This window comes from Homalodisca vitripennis, chromosome 3 (genome assembly GCF_021130785.1).
Source record: "Homalodisca vitripennis isolate AUS2020 chromosome 3, UT_GWSS_2.1, whole genome shotgun sequence".
Classification (NCBI taxonomy): Eukaryota; Metazoa; Arthropoda; class Insecta; order Hemiptera; family Cicadellidae; genus Homalodisca; species Homalodisca vitripennis.
This window is the reverse complement of record NC_060209.1, coordinates 10,313,957-10,329,813: the sequence shown is the minus strand read 5'-3', so window position 1 is coordinate 10,329,813 and position 15,857 is coordinate 10,313,957.

The following is a 15,857-nucleotide window of genomic DNA, read 5'->3' as shown; positions in this document are numbered from 1 at the left end:
TATAGATAAGAGAAATTTTTAAAATTAAGCCCCAAAAGATTTTGTTCAGAAACCGGCCTCAGTCAGTGATACTTAACACTATGTGTTGCCTGCAAAGAGGTGTAATCAAATCCTCAATTTTCTCGGAAATGAAACATTTGTGACCCCTTGTGTACTGGACAAAAAGTTTTTGTATTCACATCCGCTCTCGACCCTGAAAAATGCGCACTTTTATCGTGACACTCAGTATACATTTATACGTAAGCCTATTACGGTCTAGGAGAAATCCTATCTGCTTCATATGTACATACAAAAATCTGAGAATCCTACTTCGGTTAAAAGGTGTACTTCTAGTTGCGACTGTACAAAATCACTTACGGTGTACAGTTGACTTTTCCTTATTCCCCCGATCAATAACCTAATTACTAATCCATTCTCAAACTAAAAATAAGCTCCTTTTGAAGGTCCTGATAAAAGAAAAGTAGCAACCCAAACTTGAGCTCTCTATTAACCCTACACAAAAAGCAGCTAAATAGAAAGTTTTGGAAGACAGAATTAACTACCTACGCAATAGTAACCTTTTGGAGCAGCTAAAAATTTACAATTTTAAGGACCGCTTTTTTTCTCTTTTTGAAGACATTCATACAAGTTTACAAACTAGGAAAACTAGAAATTTCTTTGTAACCCGTATTTTTTAATGTTAACAATGAAGGGGAGAACGGTACTAAAAACAATTTCCTAATATTATTATGAATTCTTCAAGCAGGTAGGCTGTCATTACTTATCAGCATATCGTTTTACAAGAAATGTTCAAATTGTTTCCCCGCAGTGGATTGACAATGCGCAGTGTGGTGTAAACATGTGACACAAATCTCTCTAATGTTTGTTAAGAATCCCTTGTATTTCTGTACAATTTGTATTCTCCGATCATAAAATCTTCTGGCTAAGATTTGTACACTCTGTCTTTGAAAATTTATTATTGATGTTTCAGTATTATAGTATGAATTTGAATACCTACCGCATTTTATACAAAACTATGGGGTCTTTTTCGTTTAAGGGCCAGCACAAAAGACCCTAGCTTGCCTATTCGAAACTCAGATCACGCGATGCTTGCCCGCTGCGCAGCGCTGCTTGCTCTTTTAGAAAAAAAAAATTAACTCGAACTTGCAAAGTCCAAGCCCAGATCAACTCACCACGCTTTATTGAACACAAAACTCAGACAGAACTAACCCTAAATAACTAAATTGATGTTTCAGTGTTATAGAACAATAATAAAGTATTCCATTGTGCCAAAAAACGTTGAATTTGAATACGTACCGCATTGTATACAAAACTATGTATACGCGTGTAGTTACAATTTTAATTTATGTTGGTTTTAAATAAACTTGATATAAGCTTAACTCACGAATAAAAATCCAATTTAAACTGCAGGTTAAGATCTTACTGAAACTCTGAACTGTTGGCAGTGAGTTTATCTCGAGATTGTATCAGCGACCGGACATTGGAACTTCTTATCTCCACAAGACAGCCATTTGCGAGTTTTGAACTCGATTTCCTCAAGAAACTACACTTTTTACATCTCTTTGAATGAATATGAATATTTGTAATAACCTGCAATATATCATATTGCATGCACTCTCAATTTTTAGGGGAATATTCCAATAATAATAATCAATATAAACGTATTATTTCTGGCTTCTCGTTTATTATTTTTACGGATGTAAATAAACATTACTCTTTTTATACTTTAAATACTAATAAATAGTTTTAGCGTGGTCCTACAACAAACATAATTCACTTCTTAACAGTGATTTTGCAAATTAAATTCCAAAATTTATTTTAAAGGCAATTAAACTAATATTATTTAATGCCAGGTGCATAGATATTACCACAGACGAGAAATAATTACTGAACTGTACTTGGACAGCCATGTTTTTCCACACCACTATCTTACTTCAATACACGGTTGGCCTACACTCCTCAGATTCTTTAGTCAAATATTAATCCATTTAATACTGTACGAACGTTCCATGACCTTTTCTCAAAGACCGAGATCATTATTATACCATAAATGCCTCATAAGTATGGCACAATGTGTTACTCAAAACTTCATCATGTGACTTCATTATTCCAGAGATCATTCAACTAATGGTTTTAGTATCTCTGTACAGGTATTGGCAGTGGTGGCTTGGGTTGGAATGTGTTATTTCTTTATGAGACAAAACTTCATCAGATAGCTTGATTTCAGATTAAAATTCCAGAGATCGGATCCAATTAGAGGTAGAAGGTTTTTAGCATGATTTTTCGTACCAATCGCACAGTATAGGTTGTGTTAACGATGCAAAGGTTCGTTTTGAGCTTCTTCGTCGTCACTTTTCCTTTTGGATCTCTACAAACCAATATGAATCCAGACTCCAGGAGTCAAGTCTGGGGACAGTAAATAGCATAAACACCCCAGTTTATTTTGGATTTTAATAAGGCTCTCTGCTCTACTTACGAAAATAAAGGGTTAAAAATCAATGAGAGAAGAAAACTAGGTGCATGTCTTCCAAAATTATATCCGAAGGCAAACGCTGTTAAAATGGTCTCAATGAGGTCCCTGTTTGAATCTTCTGGGTGTAGTGATGGAAAAGCGTATGGACTGAAGAGAAGATTTCTCCAATATTTAATTTCTTCATTTCATGTTTTCATACCATTTTAATCAAGTTGGTAGTCACTGCCTTTTTTCAAATCTAGTGCAAATTAGATAAGAAAGTTAAGTCTTTCAACATCTCGATACCTAAATTGAAATACGCAGTGGCATATAGCTCATGTATTGATATGGAGTAGGATGAGAAAATAAGATGTTGCTTTAATGTAAATATCGTAGTGGATACAGGATATGACCATTGAGATTCATTATATGATCCCATCATCGAGGCCTCGTACAGCAATACTAGGGATGATTTAGATGGTACCAATTCTAGCAATACAAAGGAATGGTACCAATTCCTTTTTTACAAAAATTACACGTAATATTTGTAATCATAATAAATATTGCATCAGATCGTAAACAGTCACGTTCTAATTGAAATTATTTAATATAATTATTTCCCTTCTACCAAGTAATATGTCTCTTGCGATGGTGTTAACTGATTTACGTATTACTATTTTTCGGTGTAAATAATTATATCATGTATCTGCTTGGTATTTTGAAACTCCTTTTGAAACAATGACACAGTAAAAATAAAAGTAAGAACGCTGATTCAGTTACAAAATAAATGCGTGTTCACTTAGCTTTACTTTACCACGTACAGTAACGTGCATTTTGTTTAATAGGTAACCGTTTAGAAAATATCGTATGGTTCTTAAACATAAAAATCAGTGTAGTTAATAAACCTGGGATAGATTGCTTCTACATGGAATGTTTTGTTTCAGCTTGACTTTCTGCTAATTTGGACAACACCACACTTTCACTACAAGCTCAGAAAATTGTAACAAACTGCCCGCAATATCCTCCTTTAGCCGAGGTTTGGACAATTCCATCCCCTATAGTGTCCTACAATGTGTGTGATAAGATCCCACCATAGTTACGGGTAGGATATCTAAGTTCTTTGTTTCTCCTTTGAAATTAATAATGGAATAAAATGGAGTATGTAAAACATTAATACATCTGTACAACAAAATTTATTAAGGCTTTCCTAAAATTTACCTATAGTTTAATAAAATTATTTCAACATGTCAGAATATCTCTCCATTCCCATATTAACCATATTATCTACAACCACTAACAAAATGTGTTACTTGATTCAATTTTTTACACTTTTTATATAAAATGCGTGGAATCTTGTTGGTATTTTGTATCTTGGACGTACTTTCATTTGTTCTTTTTGGATACCAAAAATAAGTAAATAATGTCTTATTTCACCCTCTGGATCCCTCAGCAGTCCAAACTCCAAGCAACAGCTACTCTCTACGTTGATATTAGCTAAAATAAGAATATTTTTATTGTTTGTGAAAACAACCATTAGTAAGGTTGAATAGCATAAAATAGAACAGCAAGGTTGTTTAAACTACGGATTATATTTACTAATATACGTAATGGGCACATTGAAACGGGAAAATACATTTCATGATGTGTGGATTTCATACGCATTATTCGTTTTAAGGTTTAATTTATACAACAGTAATGTATAACGCCTTTAATTTTTGGCTTGTTAACTAACTTTTAATATTAACAAGAATAATGAACCTTATCATCTCGAAATCTTAAGAATAAAATCTTTATAAGCATATAAAGTGGTTTACAAGTGGATTTAGTTTGGTTACAATCATTTAAAAATTATTTGTGTAGATTTTGCTATCGTATACTTTTACTTGATAATTATAAAATAGGTATCCATCACTTTCTACCATGCCTAATGGCTGAGATATAACCATCGCTTTCCAAACATACTGCAAACTGTGGCAGACTATCAAATCATTATCCACACTCTATTAAAACGTACAATAACACCCTCATTAAAAGTATAATAAATTTTTACAATTTTTACAAACTTAACGATGATTATTTGTGTATAATTTAAATCATTACAGGTTGCAGATTATGGATAAACAAATGCAAAGAATGGTGCTTAAGTACTTTTTACATTGCAAAATCAAAGAATGCAAAACGTTCCTATTAAATGCTGCACAATATAGATCATCATTTTCCACACAATGGAACATTCCAAGAAAAAAACAAACAGATTTAGTGAAAATGTCAGTCCAGAAGTGGAAGAAGGAAGAGTAAATCGTTTAAATCCCCGACATCAATAGCATAAATGCATAAAGCAAGGTGAACCGAAAGTGAGAATAAAAAAGTCAGAGAATATCTAAGACCATAATGGAGAAGAATGAGAGTAAAAGTTGCGTACTGTGAATGATATTTCAAGTGGATTATATTACATACTAATTTCTATTATATAAATAGCATGAGGTAATTAAAGATTCGAGGGAACTAAAATAATAAACCGCAGTCTTCAAGGAAGAAGTTAAAGAAGTAATACAAGAAAATAAACTCTGAAGGAGGGAATATCTTGAGACTCTTCCCGTGTATGTTGTTTTGTATGGAAAAAATATTTAACCTAAAAAAAATGGTATTTCGGAGAATTTCGATCTTAAAGAAGAAGACAAAAAGGGTTAATAATGTTGCAAAGCAGGTAAGAGTCGAATATTTAGAGATAGATTTGTATTAACATACTTAGCAGTACAGAATATAACACACTTTTACACAATAAAACAGTTCCGTTAAAACATTACGTATATGTATATTTATAATGAGCAACTTGTGATAAACATACGTTATAAAACCTTTTTCGACGCATGGTTTCTGTTTAAAAAGTTATAAACATGTTTAGACAAGAGGCAGCATGTAGTAACATAGTATCTAACGTACGTCATTGGTCGTCATCTCTTTCTCACTTCACTGCCACTGTCATAAAGAGATAGGAAACGTCACAAAATTTGCATCGCATAACTGTTAAAGGGTTCTTCCCTTCTCTCCTTGGGTAACTTGAATATCTTGTGTTTTATTAGGGGTGATTTCGAAAATATCATAATATTAGTCAATATTACAGGATTTCTAGTTATTACCTAGTCAATAAAATACATACACATATAATGTTGATATGTCAAACAACACTTCTCTAACAATCACCAAGTCTATATATATATATATATATATATATATATATATATATATATATATATATATATATGCATATACACGAATATATACACGATATAAAACTAGTTTAGTGAAACAGGTTAGCAGTATTCACTATTATCACGAATTATAGTAATTACCTGTTAGAAATGTAGCCTGGAAAATGTTTCGATATAAGTAAACAATAATAAACCTTTTAACAAGTGCGTTTTATTTTATGTGTACAATGTACATTTCTGATTCAAAGAATCTATCTTCAGTTACTTGCAGGTTAAGGTAAATCTACCTACCTACTAGTACCTGAAAATGGATTCTTCGAAACCGAAACGTACATTGTACAAATAAAATCTACAAAAGTGTTCAGATGTTTATTACTGTTAAATTATATGTTCATTCATATTGATAAAAACCGTAAAACCAATTAGAGTATTTTAATAATTCAATAATAGTACAAAAATGTAATATTTACTTGAAATATCCTTCATGTTAATTTACGAGAAACCTACCATTTGGGATTAATTTAATTACCTACAAACGTTTTATTTAATTAAAATTTGTTTAAGTCAAGCTAATGAGAACCAGTGTTATTCTAATGAGAACATAATTCATGAAATTATATAGTTTAAAATAAAAACGTCATCTGGTTTTATAAGACGAACACGATCATGTATACTATGCCATTTATTAACATTTGAACTCCATTGTTCAAAACTTGACCATGAACTGCAAGAAGATTTTATAGATAAAATTATCATTTTGCACATCACACAAATCTTGTTGTACTCTTAAATTAAATATGAAAATAAATTGTTTTGACTTGCATATATTATTGATAAATATGCATAGTCTTACGATCCACGGATCGTATTGATGTATTTACAGCAATTTTGAAATGAAGAAATATAATTAAGTTTTGTTTTCTGTCAAAGTGTATGGCGTCCAAATATAGGCTGCTTTATGAAAGTAATGCAAATGATTTTAATGTAACGGTACTATCGCAACGTGCTTGAACTGGTCGGATAATTTACTGGTATACTGCCCTTCCAAACGCGATTAGTTCAATTTGCTCCAAGCAGTAAGAGTGGTTGGACAATGGACGCGTCTTTGGACGAAGTCTGTTTTTCGATTGTATCACGGCGCGATAGAGCGCTCGCTGGAACACCACACAATCAAGTGTTGTGTGAGGCTTGGGAATAATGCAATGGAAAATTATCAAATGCTTCAAGAGGCCTTTGAGGAGGAACGCATTTCGAGATCTCAGTTCGGAAGGTGTGCCACATAATATTCCCCTAAAAGAGGGCGCATGATCAAAGTTCACATCAAAACAATTTTGATTGTTTTCCTTGACCTCCAAGGATCGTCTTTGAGTTTTTGCCCCAAGGACAAACTGTCAATGCATCTTTTTACCTGGAGGTGATCAAGAGACTGAAACGCCGGGTCGCGCCTGAAGTCAGAAATGACTTCAAGATCCACCACGACATTGCCCCGAGCCAAACGGTCTTCGTCGTTACCCCCTACCTGACCCAGAACAAGACCCTGTGGTGCCCCAGCCTCCTTACAGCCTTATCTTGGCTCCATGTGGATATTTTGTTTTCCTCCGGCTGACGAGAGAGCTGAAAGGAAAGCACTGGGAATTGGTAAAGAACATGCAAGCTCACGTTACAAGGTTCTTGAGAGGCATTCCAGTCGAGGAGTTCCAGGGTGCTTTCCAGGCATAGTGGAATCGTCTTCGCAGATGTAATGATGATGGAGGAGACCATTTTGAAGAATTTTACCCATTCGTAACAATCACATTAATAAATCTATTTCTCTTATAAGATGTGCATTACTTTCATAATGTACTCTATACATTACATGTATGTTCATATTTAAAACTCAAAGCTCACCTTATGCTATGGTTTTAATACACCCTGTAAACAGAAATTTATTATTATTATTTTAACTATTTAAAGGTTTATTTTGTCTGGAAATATGTTTCCATGCAATTCCACGACGATGCGTTTTCTTCTAATCAATTTGAGACACGTCATATAATACAACATGTATACTGTGTGTGACTATAACACACTCAGAGACACGACTAGTCAACGAAACACACTTGGTATGTACACGTTAGCAATAGGTAGGCTTATTCGGTGGAGAAGTCTGAACCATTTGAATAATTTTACTCCTCGCTTGGAAATGTAAGCAGAGGTTTGAATAATAATGTTTACTTTTTACAAACATTATTCTTATGAGGGTTTACAAATAAAAAGTACATATATGTTCTTTGTACGTTTGATACAGCGTAGTTTCTGTTACTAGTAATACCATAGCATAAAAATATAGTTGTTGTGTGTTGCTATAAGCATAATTTGCAGTACACTCAGACTATACTAAGATTTGGGAAAACACCTGTATGTAAATACAAAAAAGTTTTAATTTCTAACAAAACTGTGGAAAATGTTGTCATTACTTACTACCAAAGTTTATTTGTGTTTTGTAACAGAACACAAGTTTGCCCAATCTTATAATCTTAATTTCACATAGTTATAAAGGGTTATAAAGATTTCACCATAGCAGTTATTAAACATAAGAGGTATTATCAAATGCATATTCCAATATGAAAGATTTCGGCAGAAGGATATTTCTGGTAAATGACATAATTAGTGAATTTTTTTTTGTGTAATTACAAATTAATATAATTAGAGATTTAAATTAATAAAAAAGTTGATACTTGTTTTAGATCATTATTATATTTCCATAACAACAACAATGCTATAAGGTCTGATTTAAGATAGTTTTGTACCATTTATAAGTTTAGTATTCAGATAAATAAAAACTACTTCATGCCTGGTCTATAAAACCTACAAGTAAATAATTATATAATCTGAAAATAAAAATGTAATATACAATACTGTTAATTTTAAGTTATATAATTGAAGCCAATGCCCTTACCTATCAACTCGAGTGTTAAACCAACTACACTGGATACAGTAGATAGCAAACTGTACGGCTTGGTGATGTGTTTGAAAAAGATAGGATTATTTCTGACCCTGTGCTCCTGTAAAAGCTAGGGATTATTTTAGCTCTCGGAGTGAAGTGCAGTGTCCGAAATTACTTAAAATGACAAATCTCAGTATTAAAAACTATATTTCACTTTGCACCACAATTTTAAATCGAGGAAATCACTCTACTACAAGTATATTTTCTTGCAGATGGTACAATGTACAGTTATTAACTTTGAAAAAATTAGTTGATACCAAGGCCTGTTGAACCTGTATACGCATGACTTCTCGTAATTAAATAATACTGAAAGTCTACAACATGGGCTTGTCCAACCTACTTGTTTCATTACACTTAAATTCTTGTTAGTAGTATATTCTTTTTAGGTAAATACCAACACCATTAATCGTATTCTGAAACTATCTTTATAGAACACTCACTGTTATGCCAATGTCACTGCTCAGAGAGAACGTTACAAAGAACTCATTATTGCCGACGATAAGGGAGCTACAACAGAGAGCTATGTATCCCTGGGCTAACATTCGCTATAATTCAATCCGTTTTACAGGTCCTTGTTTATTTATTAATGCTTATCTGATCGGAAATAAGATTGTCTTTTCGTAACTTGGATCGTGTCATTTTCCCACTCCTCCTGAACATATTATAAAGGGTGAATAATTACTATTTGGCCCACTGTTTGTATCGGATAAACGAATTGAAATATATGTTTTTGTATCAGCATGATTTCCTCATTTTCAGCAGAAAGAACTTAGGCTTATTATTTTAACTTTGCTGCATGCCCTAAATTACATACTTTGGGAAATGAGGGTAATTTTGAAATTTTTTAAGTAAACCTAGATCGCGTTACATCCCACATTCAAAGTCCCCGACCCCAGGTTATCGTAGAATTTTTTTATTATGTGGGAAACCATACTAAAGGAGAAAACGTTTAAAACATTTTAGACATTTTATTTTACTGTAACTACTTCCTGCACTGTTGAGAGACTATTTTTCTAAGATTCCTAATGATATGCCCTTTCTGAATATTATAAATTAATAGGACTTGTCACCTTATTTTCCAAAAATTATTTTCCTAATTAAACTTTTAAGAAAACTATGAGAGCCAAAATATTCAAATCGGAACCTATAGCACACCAAATTAAATTTCGATGAAACCGAACGTTTCTTAGAGTTTTTTAACATCTTTAACGGTTTTAAGGTAATGAAAGGAAAATTTTTTATTTTTTTATTATTAATTTCTGTAATCGCTTGTTATTTGTAATTATTCACTACTTTATAAGGTAGTGCTAATTTTTTCGTGTAAGCATATTTTTATCTTTGGAAATATTAGAATTAAAAAATAGATGACGATATTTAGGAATTAACCAAAGTAGATGGAGTAATCTAAATTCCACTTAATGGAAAAAACCTGTTGGTGAATTCTGGAAAATACTGAGTCTAAATGGTTTTAATGTAACTATTGTTGTATACAGTCGTTAATTTTGGATTGAAGATTCAATATGGCTCTGGTAGTGTTATATGTAAAAAACTGTGTTATAGCAAATTGTTGTTCAAAAGAAGATGGGCTGACAACAAAAAGACTTAAAAGTTTATCGAAAGAAACAAAACCTCTTCCATGCTGACCCAAAAAGAAGCATGCTTGCACTTAGGTGGAGGGTGAACATGTTACCAGGCAACTGTTGACGACAGTGTTAGAGTTCTTACTGACACAAAGATTCTTACAGAGCAGGAAATTATGCAACAATAGGAGGGCTGGATGCGAGGAGTATAGAATCTATAATCTGTTGAGTAAACACAAGCCTCCCATACAGCTCTGAATACGGGCGCACATTTACCTCCGTATTAACGTTACGTATTAGCGTATATGTTACTGTATTTTTATAATGTTTTAATCCAGATAAATCCATGAATATTACATTGAAAATACAAGTTATTTTGTAAATAATCCTGGATTTGTTTTTCCTAATTCCAGATATAATATCAACATTTATCTGATTATCAACGTTTTTCGTCACTGTTATAAATTATGTGTGTTAAGCTAACAGACATAAAGCACGTACTATTATAGTGAACAGTTACATCTATTAATTGTTAGCCCTCTCTATGAAATCACGTTGACTCAGTTTGTCACAGTTTAAATGCTTTAAAACAGAAGGTTTTTAGGAATATATTAAAATAAAAGAAATTTTATTTTATAATTTTAAAAATCCCACCCTATTAAGTTTAGCTTTCATCCGTTGAAAATTGTAGAATGACATAGCAAAAAACGCATAAAGTGTGTGGGAGTCTCGTAGAAGAAGATGAATAAATATATGAACAGTATTGTACAACTATATGTACATTTATGTTTATTATAAATTAGTAAAAGAGACCTTATGTATGTTAAGAAGTTATAGAATTGTATTACAGTTATTTAATAGCACCTAAAATATCTTCAATGACTTTTTCTTGGATTTATCATATGAAGAGGGGTAAAAAAAGAGAAGTGCTTATCATGCAAAAATAACAAGAAAAAATTTAAATCACCTTATCATTCATAATACTAACACACGTTCTAGATAGAAATTATTGTTTTACCTAAAGTTTAGAATTCTGAATAAAGGAGATAAATTTTCACTTCAAACAATTTTATAAGATTAGTTGATCTAAACCAGTGGTGTTCACAAATTAAAAGTCATTGAGAAACGGAAGGGACTTAAAGCCGCTTTTTGGATATGCGTTTTCATCTAAGTGACATTATGTTATCGCCATTACATTACCATAGCAATATTTTTAAATTTTATATATGTTTAAGTTCTTTATTTTGGTTATACGTGTTATTAAATTGTGAAATATGCTTATAAACAATTTTCGAGAATCTTAAAATATACTAAAGTTGAGAAAATGTATTACCGGTATATATTAAGTTTGTATAAGTTATGTTACAACATGTAAATTATAATATAACAGGTTATGATTCGGAGACTATGAGAAATGCTCATGGATAGTGAACAGGATGATAAAGTAAAAGCATTTATTGCTAATCCACAATTAGCGTTAAAGGTATAAAAATGTAATATTGTTAGAATTAATTCATGATCAAAAATGAGCCTTCAACGAAAAAAGAATAATTGCAGTTTAATGCTTAATAAAAATAATTAATGAAATGTTTCTGATTACATTTTTTTTCTTTTACTTTTGCAGTTTGTGTAATTTTTATTATAGTTTTTCAAAGATTTTAAACATGAAAGCTCGTGAACAGTACACAGTGATCACTATGGAAGTATATATATATATATATATATATATATATATATATATATATATATATATATATATATATACCATCTTCCAGAAAAAATAAACGTTTTATTTTTGTTAGTAAATTTCAATCTTTACATTAGATAAACTGCTATAATAAACTTATGTAAATAAAAATGCAAAAATGTATTTTTATAATTAGATATACCATATTTTAAAATTCTAATTTATTTACAATGGCCGATTCTAAATCTTGGAACATACATTTTTATCAGCGCAGGAAAACTTTGATAAAAATTCAATTGCAGGAGCCCGCATCAATCAGCCTCGACCTCCAGGCTGGTTATCCATCAACCTGCAGACCTCACGTAGCAGTATAACACATGTCCATGTCTGTCAATTACCCTTACTTAGTCTTACAATTATTTAATCCTGATGAATTATTAATTATTTATCGCATGCATCTAGTATAAAATCAATGTAGTTTATTTCAAACGAATTTAGTAAAAGTACTGTAAAATACCTAAGATTTATTCATCTAAAATTACATAACATCCACGGGGATGTTGTCCAATGTGGTTCTTTTATGTATGAATGTATATATAAAAGAATATTTCTGTTTGAAACCAATTATATTTAACATCCCATAGTAAAGCTTTCCTTGTTGCTACAAGTATAAATACTTGGTATAAAAAGCCTACTTCCGTCAAAAATCGTCTACTTCCGGCCCTTGTTATTTCGGTCTAAGCTACTCCTGCTGTTGTTTTCATAATTTTCTCGATCAAGAAATTAAATACATAATTAGGTCTGAAGAGTATAATTCAGTCAAAAAGCTTTTATTTCTGGCCTTTTCAATCTAATTATTTTCTAAGGTATTTCCGGCACATATGCATACATGTACGCGGTATATAGTATTGACCCGCTTTTTCCGTGGTAAATTTGTATCACAGTGTTGGTTCTGCCACAATTTTTAATAAAGTTTAACACTAATAGTTAGAATATGTTACACAAATTTTCGTTAACCCACCAGTATTGACATGAAATTTAAAAAAGTATAGGTTTACCAAGCATAATAAGAGTTTTTCTATATAAATTGTAATTAAACTCTTAAAATAAACATATAACACAAAAATGTTAAATACGTTACTAAGAGTAGAAACAGGTTTACGTTTTGAGGTGCTCAGTCTAAATAAAGAATACATAGTAGATTTTGTACATTTTGAGGATCTCTAGATCTGGGCCCTAAATACACAAAGTTACGTCAAAAACTAGGTTCAACCGTTACAAAACTATACTATGTTTTCAGTAGTTCATCTTAGTTGTAAAACCTAGTAATAAAAGTAATAAAATAACGGTGAGTTAAATAAACGGATAAGAGAAAGTAACATACTACGTCTGAGAGAGAGTATTTTAGAGGACCTCCATCGTTTAATAATTCATGGCACTGTGTGTAAACATACACTGACGTAACCAAAACTTGGTTGGAAGTTTATTTCCATAGTATCGACGCATACCACTCACGATAAACTGTTGATATAAGCTATAGGTACAAAATATTACAATAAATAAAATTTTCATATAGACTACATTTAAATAAATTATGTAATACAATCGACGAATAAACTTTTGAATTTTAGTCCTCCTTAAGATATCCAAAATGCTACTACTTAATGCTTTTAAATGCTTTGATAATACTTGAACAAATAAACAGTGATAGATTTAGCGAGATAAACAATTTAAAAAAAAATGAATATAACATCGGTATGTTTGATAAGATAGGCGATGTTTATTTTTCAATAAAATAATACACGAGTATGAAGTATGCTCAAAGACAAATCTTGAACAGGTCTATGGTACTCGCGGGCACCTTAATAAACTTATATCTTAGAGATATAAATTGTATTTATAATCTTCTTCTCCGTCACCAATAATTGTATTGGAATAATATATTGTTAAGGAATGTTCTAGAGATAATGCATAGAAATAAATTGTTATATATTTTATTCCAGAGCTGAACGGAAATTGTTTCGAGTATTGGAGGAAAACATGGTGCATAATTTAAAAATAAAAAAAAATGCAAAAACAATAAGTTTAAACTTTACTGTGTCAAAATTAGTTTAAAATATATTAAGTAATACTCATTCGTAGAACGGGTTACAGTATAGTTTATACCTCTACACTTATCTTACTACAGGATTGAACGATTTGCTTCATTGGCATATTGTCAGTGATTATGAGGCTTTTAATTCAACACAGTGTTCATACTGTGTTTATAAAATTACTTTATAAAACGTCTTCAAAACATTCAAACGTCTAATTTTTCAAAATTGCCAGTATGCTTATTTATAGCATTATTATTCTTTATAAAAGATCCTTATACTAAATTACAAAGTATTTATAAAGTTGAGTTTATATAAGTTTATAATGGAGTGATTTCCTTCTTTTATACACTGGGAGTGTTGAGACACACACACACGCGCGCGCGCGCACGCACGCGCACGCGCGCACACACACACACGCACACGCACACACACACACACACACACACACACACACGCACACACACACACACACACATATATATATATATATAAGTAGATATGAATGTGAGGGTTCTGGCTCACTTTTGGGACAGTCAGAAAATCAACGTAAAATACTGTTTAAAGGACAATAAACTAATCTGTAACTCACGAATGAAAAATTAACCGAATCTATAGCTGTTTTACTGTTCATTGTAGGCTTCTAATTTCTAAGCTGTTTTAATGAAAAAATCCAGAAATCTTCGAAATCTTTATTCCACGAAGTTAATTGTAACACAGTCTTTATCTTTAATAGTCTTCTTTCCAGTAACAACCAAGTGTAATTTTTCATTTTTGTTCAATTCTTTAATCTTTTTTTCATCCAAAACACAGTCAAAAATCTGTTTGGCAAGTGTACTTTACAATCTTCCAACTCGGCAATTATTGTAAACCCGAATTTATCTTTCATTTTCTCCAAATTCACAATTTTGTATTTCTTATTTTCTTCTAATTCTATTAATTTCTTGTATTCTTTGAATGTTAAATCACCAACCTTATTCAACTCTTGTAACAGTGCCATTTACATAGAAAAAAATTAATACTTCTACACTTTTAAGGTGAAAAATCAACACTATACTTCCAAAATACACAAAAAACCGGGGTTTTGACCCTAAAAACGTGTTTTTAGGGTCAAAACTACAGCTCTTAAGGTGCATATATACTAGAGTTTTTTTTGAAAAATCCTGAAAATCTACTGAATTTCTCTAATTATTGCGAATTTTTAGCTTTAAAGTTGATAATGTGAACGATATTTCTCGAAAAATCACTACAAAATTGAAATTTAAAAAATCTCTAAATAAAATTTTTTCTATATAAATAGAAGAATCAAAGGCTGTTTAACCATAAATTGTGCTGATTTTTATCAAATTTTGATAAAAATCCTTAGAAATCTACTGAATTATTGCTATTTTTTCAGCTTAATAAAAAGATATTTTACTAAAAAGTAAAACTTGGCAGATTCAAATTTTCCCTATTTAAATGGAGAGGAAAAAGATATCCTGCCCGTACTGCAAAAAAGATGTTTTCGAACATCATTTTACCCGACATTATAAGTCGAAAAATCATTTGAAGAACAAAGAAATTTATAATAAAGAACTAAATTATTTGAGGACTTGGGCTAAAGAGAATCAAATCGATGGTCACGAGAAGATGTACAATATAGAAAAATTGCGTGAACTAAAGAAAAATTTTAAGGAAAGTAAAAAAAGATCTCAATCTATTTAAAGATGAAAAAATTCAATCAATCGCTGAGAAATTGTCCATTGAAACAAACGATAAAACTAAGTCTGAAATGATCGAAGAAATTGACAAAACTCTTAATGAGAAACCTGAAAATATCATTGATGTAGAAGTTTTATCCTCAATAC